The sequence below is a fragment of the Phasianus colchicus genome, chromosome 4 (genome assembly GCF_987193195.1).
Source record: "Phasianus colchicus chromosome 4, bPhaCol1.hap1.1, whole genome shotgun sequence".
NCBI classification, from domain to species: Eukaryota; Metazoa; Chordata; class Aves; order Galliformes; family Phasianidae; genus Phasianus; species Phasianus colchicus.
In genome coordinates, this window is record NC_143439.1 from 59,539,842 (window position 1) to 59,554,610 (window position 14,769).

The window sequence follows — 14,769 nt, forward strand, 5'->3', positions numbered from 1 at the left end:
ACAAAATTACTCAAATTAAATATGTATATATATATATATATATATCTCAAGCGATATTCTTCACTCAAAACAATGTTTCTGCCATTTTACTCAACCATCTCCCTAGACTATGCAGCTTTCACTTTCAAGACCAAAATGAGCCAATAAAATTAACAGATTTATCCTTTCACTAATTTTTGAAGAACCACTTTTTGGAAATCAGGTTTCTTGATGATAATTGACTATAATTAAGCTAAGCTGTTAACAGTTGCTCATAATATTATTATAGCATTATAAACAAGCTCAGCAATTTTATTAAAAAAGAAACTGCAAAAACAGAATTACTCATTCCCTTCCAAGCTTTCTTCTATTCATAATTTGCATCAGCATGTTTGCTTGTTGTGATAAATCAGTGATATGACAGACTGAAGAAATATGTCAAGAGTTCTTGTCAACAGTTTACATCTCCCATTTACCACTCTGTGCTGCGTATTACCTCGCATGCCGCTGTTCTGAACTTGTGATTATACTTCTATAGCTGGTCAATTGCAAATTGAAACAACAGCACCAGGAACATGAGATGGTCTTTGAAGGAGATTTAGTCTTAAAATAAATAGAAAAAAGAAAATTGCTTCATTTTAGAAGGATTTAAGAATGTTATTTCATTAGAAATAATGCAGGTTAACATTTTCTTGAGATTTAATACAGAATTAGTTTGGTTATGAAATCTGTTGTTTTGTAGGCCATATAGTTTCCCATAAAATATTATACTTGCATAGAACCAAATCTGATAACATGAGGAACGTAACTAAAAAAGCAATTTTCCCATAGCCAAATTATGTTAATACTGGGAATACAGAATTATGTTTCAATTTCAAAGAAGTCCAGGAACTCTAGGAAAATCTTAATCAAAACTTATCTTAAAAATACATAAATTAATGGAATTTACATATCTTAATGATGTATATCTTTGTTAAGTGTTTCTTCAGTCTCACATGATTTCAACTACAGATTTCTCTGGTTTATATCTTCAGTTTAGGGATATCTAACACACTCAACACTTTGAAAGGGTAGATAATGGCAGAACAAGGGGAAAAGGTTTTAAGTTGAAGGAGGGAAGATTTAGGTTGGATGTCAGGGGGAAGTTCTTTACAGAGAGAGTGGTGAGGTGCTGGAACAGGCTGCCCAGAGAGGTTGCGGGTGCCCCGTCTCTGGAGGTGTTCAAGGCCAGATTGGATGGGGCCCTGGGCAGCCTGGTCTAGCATTAAATGTGGAGGTTGGTGGCCCTGCCTGTGGCTGGAGGGATGGAGATTCATGATCCTTGAGGTCCCTCCCAACCCTGGCCATTCTATGATTCTATGATTCAACAATTATAATTTATCTTAAATTATGACAACATAAAGGTGGGTTAAGTTAAACTGCAGTATTTTTTATTTAAAAAAATCTCTACTGCTCACAATAGAGAGAATTAGATTGTTTGGGAATTAACAGTATAAATTATAATTGTTTGTTTTATTTTTATTTTTTTTAAATAGCACTGTCATAGCAGTTGCAACATTTCAAAATGGATTAAGTGACTTGGAAATTACTTTGTAAATGATATAATCTTTGAGAGTTTAAGTTTTGTTTAAAGCTCTTTTAAATGCATAAACGGAATTGCTGACATCAATTACACGTATAAACGTTTATATAAATGTGTTAATGAACATGAAACTTGACATCACATTGAATCAGCCACATAGTGATTGAAATAGTCCCTGAATGTTTTTAAAGCTCTTTCATACAGAGTTCAAAAATACTGGAAACATAATAAAGTATCAATAAAGTACTTCTTTCATTGCAAGAAAAAAAGAAACTGTCAGAATACGTAGACTTACTTCTAGTCTGCAATCAAATGCCTTAATGTAGATACAGTTTTCAGTACAGATATTAATAAAACTCATATCTAACTTTTTGATGAGACTGTCTAGACCATGCACAGAAACTTTTTTGGGTCACAGCAGGTAGTTTCAAGCTACAGCTTTTCTGACAGTCTAGAAATATAGGGTTTCATATCTGTCAAAGAATTTCCTTCCATATAAAAGTAAGCTACACTTAATTTTAGACAGAGACTAAAAGAAAAAAAATATCACTCATGACTGTGATTGTGTAGAATAGATTGGTGTGATGAAAAGAGGATTTGACTGTTTCTAGGTGAAGACATTTTTTACTGACTGCAGTTCAAGCAACACACTGAAACCTAAACCGGTACGAAAATTATGCAAGTCTAACAAGCACAAACATCTTTCCATAACCCTCAGGACTCTGGTCTGTTATTCCCAGGTCCCCAGGTCTCATCCATTAGCATAACAAACTCAAGTAAACAGGCAAACAAACAAACAAAAAAACACCCTACAAAAGAAAAACAGACAATATTTTGACAATTTGCAATTTCTAAATATCAAACCATGAAATAGATTCCCTGGTTATTTGTTTTCATTGAAATAATGCATCAGATGATCAAAAGTTCTTCTGAAGAATACTAAACAAGACTGGCAAATACAAGCAGAATATTGGAGCTTGGTCATTTCTTAGAAAAGTATTCTGAAGTCTCATCTACTGTTTTATAGTAATAGAGAAATCATGGAGAATTTCTGAACTTTTAAAATACTCTTCAGAATATACTTTAAGAAAACTTTCAAACTGATAATGTGCAAAATGTAGTGTGAAAAACAAAAACAAAAAAACACACAGGGAATTTCAGGAAAAAAAATATTGGACATATGAGAATAGTCTGATAACAGAAAACTGGAAAGATAACCTCTTTTTTTTTTTTTTTTGTTCCCCACTTTTCCCATGTAATGACTCCATGCTACAACATAAAAAGTAAAGGAATATTACAGCAATCTCAGTGTCTCTAGGACAGCTCCCAAAATCTTTTAGATGAATACCCCTGATTGACACCAGTAGAGTAATTCATCACTTGTAAAGGAAAAGTAATAAACTGGATTTTATACCAGGAGAGCAAGCTAATCAAGGAGGTGTTGGGTACTGATAATGAGTCTTTACCAGAAAATCTGGAGGTTGGTTTATTACCTATTTATACGTTATTTGAGTTCAGATCCTATTTATAAATTTGGGCACATTCTCTGCTAGGTGATTCCAATTACTTGGTCTATAATTCAGCTGCTGAATCAATTCTATCAAGATGAAGACGGTGCACTTGATGAGATCCTATTTGCTGAACAATGGTAGATAGACGTTTTCTTAACAAAATAATAATAATAGAAAAATCTGTAAGTAGGCTAGACACAGTGGTAAGTCAGCCTACAAATGCAGGCCTGTGTTCTGTTGCACAATGAGTCACTGCCTCACATATGTGTGGTGGAGTGTTACTTACAGATGGAACTGTCAAAATCAGGTTTTCATTATACAGGATGACAAATGTAGTCCTCACGGGAGACATTTCTCAGCATAATGAGATCTAATCTCTTTAATTTCAACAATGGTGTCTGTATTTTTATCATTAGATCCAGATTGACTCTCTTCATTTCTATTTCCTCAACTTCCTTCTAATTACTACATTTTTTATGAGGGTTCACATGTTATCACTTTCTTTGTCATCTGTAACCAAATGTGGGAGAGAAGGGGAAGAAGCAGAAATACCCCAAACTGAAAATATTTATTCCTCCCATGCACAGTTGTTTTCTCTTACTTCTGCTCTCTGCCACATTGCTTTCCAACTGATGGAACATGGAAAGGAGTGCAAATAAGATCTTCTAGACCTATGTCAGTATGGCCCAGTTGAATTTTTGTCTGTTGTGAGGTCATGTACAGCACTGAATCCTCCCATGCATTTGGACTAAGTGGACTGTGTTGCAGTTTTGTATTCCAGGTTTCTTTAACCATTTGCAGTGGAATCAGCTTCCTCTGCGTCTCTGCTTATCCCAAAACTGAGATGTCTTACCAACTGCTAAGCTAACAATGCTAAAGAAGAAGCAGATGAAGTTGCTGCTGACAAATGCAGATATCATTGCTGTGGACTCAAAATTTGAAGGTTTGTTTTTTTTCAGGAACTGCAGATTTTCAGACTAAAGTATAAAAACAATAAGAAAAAGGTAAAATCTAAAACTTTTGTTCTACAAAGAGGCTTCTGTGCTTATATATCCACCAAACAGCTTGTGTTTCTCAGGTACAACAGAATTCACCCAAGGATCTATGTATATACATTGAGTTACATATTTCACAAGATCACAAAATCATAGGAGTTGGATGGGACCTCTGGAGATCATTGGGTGTCCTAAAGTAGGTTGCACCTAGGGAAGCATCCAGGAAGGTTTTGAATCTCTACAAAGAATGAGACTTCAGAACCAATCTGGGCAGTTTGATTCTATGAGATTCTATGACAGAGACAATTGCCAAGATATGACATGAAATAGAATCAGTCAATGTAAATTTATACTCGTTACTGAAAGTGGAAATAAATTATTCACTTTTTTTGCCTCATCTCATAAAATTACTGGAAGCTTGCAACATCTTTCTGTTGCTGTAGCCTAACATCTGGTTTACTTAACAAACTTAGCTGTAGTGCTACTATCTTTCACGTTGTTTTTTTTTTTTGTGTGTGTGTTTTTTTACAAGTTTTTTGTGTTTGCTATTTTACCAGTTAATCTATATAGTTACACTGATATTTTGTTGTAGTTTTTTCCATTTCCCATTCAGCAACAAATCCTAATTCTTGACAACAGGAAGAATACACAGGTAGTTATGGAATTCTGGTCAATAATGAAGTTGCTGTATGTCTAACTGCGTCAGCAGTAAATCCATGAAACAAGTCCTATGTTATCACTCAGCACGTCTGGACAGCACTACAGATCAGAGGAAATAAATAGTTGTATTTTTTGTACATTAAAAAGATGCTTCAAGCAGGAGGAAAGCCAGGTTTTATTAAAAAGGGGGTAAGGGGCCATCAAGAGTGAAAAATCCACCAAACAAAATAACACTTCGGACCTGTATGGGAACTGCTGAGTCACGGCCTGAACCTCTGATTAATCACCTGAGGCGAGCAATGAGTCAGCCCTGGGAGCACAGGTGAAAGCAATTCACCTGTGCTGCAGGAAGGGGTGGAGCCTGGCTGCACCTCTCCTAGACCCATTTAAAAGCTGACGACCAGTGGGGAAGGTTCTCTCTCTCTTTGGAAGATCCACTCCATTGGAGTTTCCTGAGCAAGCCCATGACATGGGTGAGCATCCTATTTATTCTCTTTGTCTTGCTGTGCCTAACTCTCTTGCTTATTTCATTGTTATAACATTTTAATATTATTTTATTATATAATATTCCTTTATATAATTTTCATTGATTATACAGGACCTATCAGCCATTCATGGTGTAATAATACTAATATGCTAGCTGCACACCGGTGAATCCCTTTGCTTAACATTAGTACCTGCTGGAGAGAATGTCAGAGGAGACATGAGTTCTATTTGGATCTGTCAGGGTGTGAAAACTGGCTTTCCTATATTTTCCTGGGATAGGCAGAGCTGATGTTTCCTAAAGTGAATGCTGGGATTGCTGATATTCATAGCACTCAATGAAAAAGCAAATTATGAAATGTGATTCAATTATAGAATTGCTCTTTTCTTATTTAATTGCCACAAGATGCCTTTAAATGATCTGATCATAACATTCTACTTCAGAAGCTGTTCTTGATATTGAGTGAAGGGCTACGGAAGAATTGAGGGCAATAAGGAACAGTTCTCGTTCTGAATACTTAGAAACTTGTCCACAAAGATATAAGGTCCAGGTGTTGTTGGTTTGGATTTTGGTTTAGCACTTTGCAGATCAGTCAATGAGCTGTAGTAAAGAATTGAAAATCTGACCTTTTCCAGCTAGCATGGCTCCACTAGAGAAATCACTTCTGCTTTTTATAGTAATAAAAAGACCATATATTTCAGCAGATATCACTTTCTTACAACTGGGAACTCTGCTACAGAAATCAGGAAAAAGGCATGTTTTCTCTTGAACTAGTTGCTGTATTTCCTATGCACAGTCTATGCTCATAACCTTTCTTATTCTTCCCCACCCTAGATTTCTGATGCAACTCAAAGGAAAGAGTGTATGTCTATCTACAATACTTCAGACAATCATGTAGTCTTTTCCTTTTTGAGTCTTTTGACACAAAGATGTTTGAATTTGCTGTTCAGGCTCCACATCTAGGCGTCATGCTACCAGAGGCTTGAGAGAGGGATGTGCTGAACTATCACTATCCGAACAGTATCACACTTCTTAGCTTGCTAACCCACTGGTTCCTGCACAGAGACAGCAGTGACAGTTAGGCCTATGCGCATCTACTAATATCTGTAACAATGGAAATGAGCATAACACTCAAAAGATAAGGAAAAGGTTGAACGTTAGTGTAACCATACGTAACTGATATAGATGAAAAAGATGGAGTACCACCTTACTGGCTTTCATCCATAAAGAGCTATGAAGATTACACTGCGGCCAGTACTTAATGCTACCTCCATTTGCTCTTGCTCAGCATGATTTCACTTTTCAGAAAGCCCTTTGGTGTCTGTGGGAGTGAGTGCAAACTATACTACTGGTATTTGTAGAAACAAACAGGTGTTTGCTTGTCAAGTCAGTATAATGTCCATAATAACTAGTTTGCACAAATCAGCGTGCTTGTGTGAGGTAAACAGATGGTGGGAAATGCATCATATTTTCCCACCTGATGCAAACGCTTGAAAATCTCTTACGAATATTGCCTCAATGGAGTTAACAGTGTCACAGACAAACATATTTAGCATTCCTTTTCACTTCTAATTCAAGGCACTTATGCATTTGCACTTTCTCTATCCATACCCATATGTCTCAAGACATACATTAGATATGACTCTTGATTGTAATTGGACCCTCTTCAAGTTAGAGGAACTTTTGCCATACATGTAACTTGTGACAAGTAAGGTTTTTGTCAAAACCCCCTTTTATTTTAACCTCAAGCTTTCTCCCTGTTTCAACACTCAGTTGCCACAGCTAAGATCTTCCAAATACACAGTTAACTTCATGTAGATAATGCTTTCAGTCAGATTCTACTCATGTGTTTAGAGTTGAGCAGGTGCCCTGGCAATTTTAGGATTAGGGGTCATGTGATGGCTCTGATCCAATTTTAACATATACACTGGATATTACCTTTTTGTTGCTTAAAGCTTGGTTTGGTTAGAATGAAAGTACCACATCACTGTAGAACACAGACGAATAAGCATACCATCCCAGGGGCAACAAAGTGTCTGAATCTCCAGTTACTCCTAGCATCTGTAACTCTCTCAAATAGGTAATGTAACCAAGTGAGTTTACTGTAACATCAGCATATGCAATGCCCTTCATGCGAGTCAGAATGTAGACAGCCTTCTGCAGCTGAAGCAGAACCTCTCTGAAAACTCAAGATGCCTTTTTGCTCTCTTGAAAGGGTGACAGTGGAAGCCCTGCTGCAAACTGAGCCTCAGTTTTATCAATGTCTTGCTAGTTCCACATGTCTTATAGCTTAGACAGATGTTTCCTACAATCCTAGCATTAAAATAGAAATAGAAAATCTAATGCATGTTTTATTTCACTGGACAGGATTTAACAATTTAATTTAACAATCGGTGTACGAATACTGACCTTGTCTTAGCACAGAAGTCATGGTCATCTCCATATCTCTGCCCCTTTCAATTGATTTTTCCTTACAAAGAGTGGGCAGGCACACTCTGCTTGATCACTCGTAGTCACCCTGCGTCAGCATTAGCAGTTCTGTGTGCATGAGAAATGTGAACACCGCTAAGCTCAATAACCAGCCAACAAATCTGATAGGATTTGCCTCTTATTTCTGCTTCCTACATCTGAATTGGTTTACTAGCTTTGCTTTACTTTAATAAGAAGATAGAGACATTGGTAAATGCAAAGCTCATGTTACATTGTTAAGATTTAAATTGAGTTGAGGTCGCACTATATTGATTACATTGGCTATAATTCCTGATGCAGGCACTACTAGAATGAAACCAGCTCTTTCACCAAAATAACTTGCTATTTAAATTGGAAGGTAAGATTTGACAAATCACAACTGCAAAACCACAGACAATTGGTGTAGATTCGCAGTATCACAGCCCCAGAATTTCATAAAATCTGTGATTCTCTCACAGCTAGCTCAAAAGGTTACGGCTGAACAGACAATACTGACAACAGTGTTTCAAAATGTTATAAACATAGATAGCAACAAATGACTACTCATTAATCTTACACAGTAGATCTGTTTGTGTTTTGTCATTAGTTCTCTTTTAGCATCAGACTGGCTGAAAGGAAGCTGGAGGTAGCAGCCAATGACAAACAAACTGCCACCAGACACACATAAATTAGAATATAAACTTTCTTTTAAAACTGTCATGTAATTCAAAACAAAATAGGAATATGGAAAATAAAAACTATTTCCAGAACCCTGCAGAATGCAATTTTTTGTTGCTTTGGCTCTATCATTTTTTCTCCTGACAGAACAGGTTCAGCGAGAGATAAGGGAGTCTCCTGTAAGTCCCTGTTGTGATCCAGTCATCCTGATCTTAAGCCTAATCTAAACAGATTTACATATTTCAGGACAGTATTGTACCACTGAAGGTTAATCTGTTTTTTATGTTTTGTTTTTAAATCACTCTACACATTATTATGTATAGGACTTTCTGAATTAAAAAAAGTAGAATCTTGAGAAAAAAAAAGATTTTTACTGTTGTTCTCCACCTTCATCATTGTAAAATTGAAACATATTTTCATTCCAATCAAAGGGTAGGTGGTAGACTTCACTCTTAAATCCCTTTTCCCGCAAAGCAGAACAGAAGCTATGCCCTTGTCTTTCTAAGGCAGGTCATGAAGGGGACTCTCATCTTTGTATCCTGAGTCCAGAAAAATCTTTCCATATGTGGTCACATCTAAATTATCATTTTTCTAAAGAGCATTTTGGTTTCAAAATATAAATTTTTAATCATTTTTTTCTTTCTAATTTTATTTTCAATCTACTTTGGTTATAACAGACTCCCAAAGCAGCAGACAGAGAGGATATTGATTCCAATGTTGATTCCTGATTCTGTAGACATTGTATTTACTTGAAAGTGAAATAAAAATTTTTTAAAATACATTTTTTTCCGAAATGACATTAGGAGTGACAGAGTAAGATTAGAAAAGTCAGTCAATGAATAGTATGATGTAAAGCAGATGAAAAGAACTATAAGCAGCCTGGGGCCCTATAGCTGATGTTATGTTCTGACACAATGTTCTCTGCAAATCACAGTCCCTGTCTTTCTTTGAAAATTAAAATAAAATGTAGGAAAATGTAAGGCAAAACAAACAAACAAAACCCACATACTTATGAACAGAAATGACATATTTAAAGGAATATGAGGTCTTCACAATAGGAATCAAAACACTCAAACTTCAATAAATACATATGGTGATAGAAAAATAAAAAAAAAATCTTCTGGATTGTTGCTGAATCAATTTCTTTTTGCAAATGTGATTAAGATTTAATCTCTCTGTCACTGTGGTTGGAAAACAAAAATGAAAAATAAAGACATTCAAACAGCAGATTAAAAAAATTGTGAGAACACGGTCTGAAAGCACAGAGGCAATCTTTACTCTCTTCTTCGCTAAATTTCTAAATGAGCAGTCACTGGCAATAATAAATGCTGTATATTGCACTGAACACGTACCATAAGGCTGCTCAATTCTGACAAGCCTTTGAGTAATCCAGGTTTCAGACATTGCTTTCTCACAGCTCTAAGCATTCTAAATAGTGATAGTGAGTCAGAAAAGAGAATAGAGGAATAGGATGAAAATTAGCAAACAAATAAAAAGCCTAACAGCTTGCATCTCCAACTCCTGCCCATGCACTTGCGTATTTTTAGAGAACATACTTTGATACTGTTATATAACATACTTATACACTATATAACATACTATAACAACAACAAAAAAGTGAAGATTGAAGTCCTTTTCCAACTACCAATTCTTCAGACATTTCTGAAATATTAGATATTATTTAGATTAGATCTACTTTTATTTAAATCCTGATGCATCAATTTTAAAGAAGTTCTGTATCTCAATTAGAAAACATCTTTCCAGATCATGTCAGAAAGCCCAGAATATTGTTCCACAAGCTGACAAAACTGGATATGTTAATTCAGTAAGCCATCAGTCCCATATGCTGAGCCCTAGGACAGTGAAGCTGAGCATCTGTTCTGCTGCACCACATGCACATGAAGATGCCTGTGAAAACCTGACTTCTTCCAAATGGTTCATAGCAAGTGGCAACCTATTTAGGATAAATCAACACACAGACTCCAAAACATTTGCATTGTTTCCTATTTTAAGCTACATCTCAACTACTTGCTCACTGTTTCCAAAGCTGTACATTGCTTTTCCTTTCCATTCTTTAATATACTATTTAAGCCTCTCTTGTTTTTATCAACATCAATGGTTATCACTGCCATTCAGTTTGCTGGCGCTTGTCACAATTTGTATAATCAGACAAAGGAAATAGTTCCTTCATTCCTGTTCATTCTGGATAGTGATCCATACCATAAGTTTTGTTTCCATGACTTGAAAATAAGGATTTGAATGTATGTAATTAACAACAACTGACACTTAGTATCAGGGATTTTTTTACATTTGTTGGTAAGAAAGATGGAAAGAAACTAATAAGATTTATCCCACGTTTATCTTGCACAGAACATCTACAGTAGATAGTTTTTAAACATAATGAATATAACTCATTACTGGTGTTACATTTGGCATATCGGTTAATTTCATGTTCATCTTTTCTCTCTTACTTTGAACCATCATCATGCCAAAGATGAAAGATTGTGTAATAATACAAGAAACTAATTTCTCTTTACTGTGAACACACATGTAGGAGGGCTTGGTTTCTTCTTGCCAATTCCCACATTTTAATCATATGATAATGGGAATTACCTTGAATGCTCTCCAAAGTCACATAAAAATAGGCCTTGGAGGTGTGTGATGCCAAAGCTATTCTGCTTTGGAGAGACAAGGGGGAACTGTACGTTATTAATTGCATATTAATTTTACAAAAGACTAAACCGTTTGAAAAACTGTTTATTTCAGAAAGAACTAGAATACTCAGCTTAATGCAAGACTTTTAAGTGCTTTTACTGAATAGAAATTATTCAAGCCCTTATCTTTGACATTCGATTTGCACATTTAGAAGACTGTGAGTGTTTTTAACATCAGTTTGCTAAATAAAAGACAAATTTACAAAGATTATATGGAATTATTCTGAAGGAAAAAAAAAAAAAAAAGAAAAGAAAAATATATCAGGTAACAGTGGAGTGGGAAAAGATCCTTAGAAAATTTCAGAATTTTAGGTTAAAAAAAAAATTGTTTACTAACAAATAAATATGAAATAATGGTATGATCTTAGTTTGTTTTTCAGGCAGGCATTAGTCATACAACACAGAGGGAAAAAAAAAAAAAAAGCTGCAAGAAATCACAGATTTGCAGAACAGTTTAGATTGGAAGCGACATATTGAGATCATCTAAGTCCAACCTATCTGTTCAAGCAGGGCCATTAAGGACCACGTCTAGTCAAGTATTGAGTTCTCACTCCAAGGAGTGAGAGCCTGCAGCCTCTCCAGGCAGCCTATGCCAGTGCTTGGTCACCCTATCTTCTGCTCAGAAGAAATTTCACGTTTGTTCATTTCTTCCCATTGCTTCTTATCTTGTTCACTAAGGATCGGTGTCTTAAATCTGTTGTCTCCCTTCTGCAGTCCTTTCAGTTACATCTTTATCTTTTCATCATTTTCTTCTTTTTATGTCATATGTTCACAAAACCTCTCCTCTCATCCTGGCAAAATACAAAAAGCAAAACTGCAGCTCACTTAGCTCATCTGTAAGCCACCTCACTCTGATGTTACTCGTTTTCTATCTTATATGTTCATTATTTTCTCACTTGCAGGAATTCTGAATTTCTCAGCCAGACACAGTGGCACAATTATTTTTACCTTATTTTATGCATCCTGCTGTGTGTGTCTACGGGCTCAGAGTCAAATGTCTGCTTCCTCAACAGCTGATAATCTTCCAAGCTCTGTGGGACTTGTTTACTACTCTGTGCCAAAGGGGCACAATGTTCTTTGAGTGGCTCTAGTAGAGTACTGTTGAATTTTTTACAAAGATGAAAATCGATGATGGACAAAAGCAAGAAGGAATTAGCTTTCACTTAAGTACTTCAAATCAGTACATTTTTGAAGGAGAGTTTCATTTACTCAATTCTGCTATTGTAAAGATATAAACCTCATAATTATTGGCTGTCGTTGTTGTTGTTGTTATTGTTTTGTTTTTTAACTAAAGCATAAATGTGCAATCAGAGTCTGATCTGAAGAAGTCAGAATGGGATTTAATTTTTCTCTTAAAATATCCAGGTTAAAGTAGTAGAAAAAAAAGGTCAGATGTACAATACCGTTATACAAATCCACCATATAACCTAGCTAAGTGTTTAATAATACCAAAAATAGTCTCTCTGTATCCAATATGTACTGTTGAATCACAACTTCCCTGTTTTTTTGACCAATCACTTACATTGTGATGTAAGATGAAAAACTGGATTTTTCCCCATGTGCTTTACTGTGTGTGAGAGATAGCCTGTCCCAGTGGAAATTAGAACCTAATTTTATTTCATTTTTCCCTTTGCAATTCTGCCTCTGGATGTGCTGGACAACAATTTATCCTACGAAACAGGAATAACAAGGCTGACCTCTAATGAAAATTGCTTTGAAATCTCATGAGAGAAACAAAATAGAGAACATGGGAATTATCATAACAAGATGATAATCATTTAATTGTTCACATACCAGCAAAACTTTACAAGGTAGTGCAATAATCTTAAAATAGTGTGAAAATGCTACTTTTGAAGACTGCTCTGCTGTGTATTTGCTAAACAGTATACTGATGTTTTCCATTTTTCAAGAAGATGCTATTACTTGTCACTTGGAGCTATACCAGTTATCAGCAACTTCACTGATAAGCAATAATTTATTGTAGATACCTGAATTATTTTGTCAGTGCAATTTGAACATTTGTTCTAATACATTTGGGTACTTTCAGCGTGCTCAAGTTTTGCTTTCCTACAAAATAGAAGAGTTAATAACCACTTCTGTTAAACTATCAAGTTGATTGCATAAGTTCCAGGCAAAATTTAAAGCAATCAGACTTCTGTAAAAGGTTGAGCTGGAACAGCATCCCTCTGACATTTATTGCCATTTGTGTAGAAATGGAGAAATTGTCTACTTCAGCTTTATCATCCGGAATTATCCAAATCATACAAGGTTGTACTGCAGAATTTTCTGGAGTTTTTCTGTAATAGTGTTATAAATCATAATAACCAGAAAATCCTACTGGTTTTGGCATAATCTCTTTTAACAATTTGGATTAATTGAAGTAGCAAGTATGAAAAATATGTGTGCTAAACAGTAGAAGTCACTGCGAGGTTCTGCAATTCATGCTCTTTTCATAACAAATGCAGTAGGCCATTCACACCACGATATCAACATATGTTTCCCATTTATTTTTCCAAAATAAAAATAAGTGAGCAAGCCTTTCCCTCACATCCACCTATTCATTCTAGTGCCTTTGGTGAGTAAAATTTCTGGAATAAGGTGTAAATTGGCTATTCTATTGAAATGTATGTATTTCTTGATAGAGAGAAACTTTTTGCGTGTTGCTTTGAGTATTGCTAATTGCCTCAGAAGCCTGATGCTGAAATATGAATAAGCAGTTATGATTATAACTGCATGATATAACAGCCATAGCTGTATGCTTGTCTTACCAGTGTTAAAGCGTAACAAATTGATACAGCTACAAATAAAAAGGTTTCTTCTTATATTCCTACCAATATCTTCTATCCTAGTGGGAGTCCAGAAAAAATAAAAAGTATGTACCAAAGTATAATTATGTGACTGTTTTTCTCCTAGGGCCCACACAAGAACAAAGGCATGGATACTGGGGGGCAAACACTCAGCCACCAATTGACATGAAAAATAAAATAAATGTACCAGCTCCAAGGATAAAAAGAATAATGGCTTGAGTAATAGGTCAAACTTCAGGCACCATGCTGAGTAAACTGTCAAATTTTCTTTGTCATGGGTTGTAGACTCACCAGATGAAAGAAATTGTTGTATAATGGTTTTAAAAACTTTGATAATATTCAACTACGCTAACTTTTTCCTCTTTACATAACAGAAAACTCAAGTGTTAGGATGAAAAGAATGATATAAGAAGGTACAGCACTACAGATATAGTAAATAAATTACAAATGGGAAAATGTATTAAAATAAACAGAATTAGGCAAGTACCTTCTATAGAATAAATATCTGTGAGTTGACTGCAACACATGAAATTAAAAAAAAATCCAAAATAGAACAGAGATGGAATGAGGTAATACAGAAGAATTAATTCTGAAAATATTTATTTTCTTGTTTTCCCCTTGATACATCTACTAGCATTTTAATTTATTATTATTCTTATTTGGTAGTATTGGTAATAAGCTGCTTACTCTATTTTAACACACATATATTGTCATTAAGATTTAGAACCATAATGAAATATGAATAAATATTATTTTTGATGTCAAAACATCTCTCATTCGCAATACTGCTATGCTGCAATTTGTTTTGTAAGCTCTCTATGTATCTATATAAAGTAGTATGCTTACACAGAATGCAGTAAGCTTATTTAATAAAGAAAATTACTAATTATTCTGTAGCTTCATATATCAGG

General features: G+C 35.1%; 1 long non-coding RNA gene across 1 annotated transcript in view; it reads right to left on the reverse strand.

Annotated features, from left to right (window-relative positions):
- Positions 1 to 335: 335 nt before the first annotated feature.
- LOC116225802 (uncharacterized) overlaps positions 336 to 14,769 on the reverse strand; it is a 67,413-nt gene continuing 52,979 nt past the window's right edge. Inside the window, exons 5-6 of the long non-coding RNA XR_016466210.1 lie at positions 7,621 to 7,749; positions 336 to 582 (exon numbers count right to left, since the gene is read on the reverse strand). This is a non-coding gene — a long non-coding RNA (uncharacterized LOC116225802). The remainder of the gene's footprint in view (positions 583 to 7,620; positions 7,750 to 14,769) is intronic.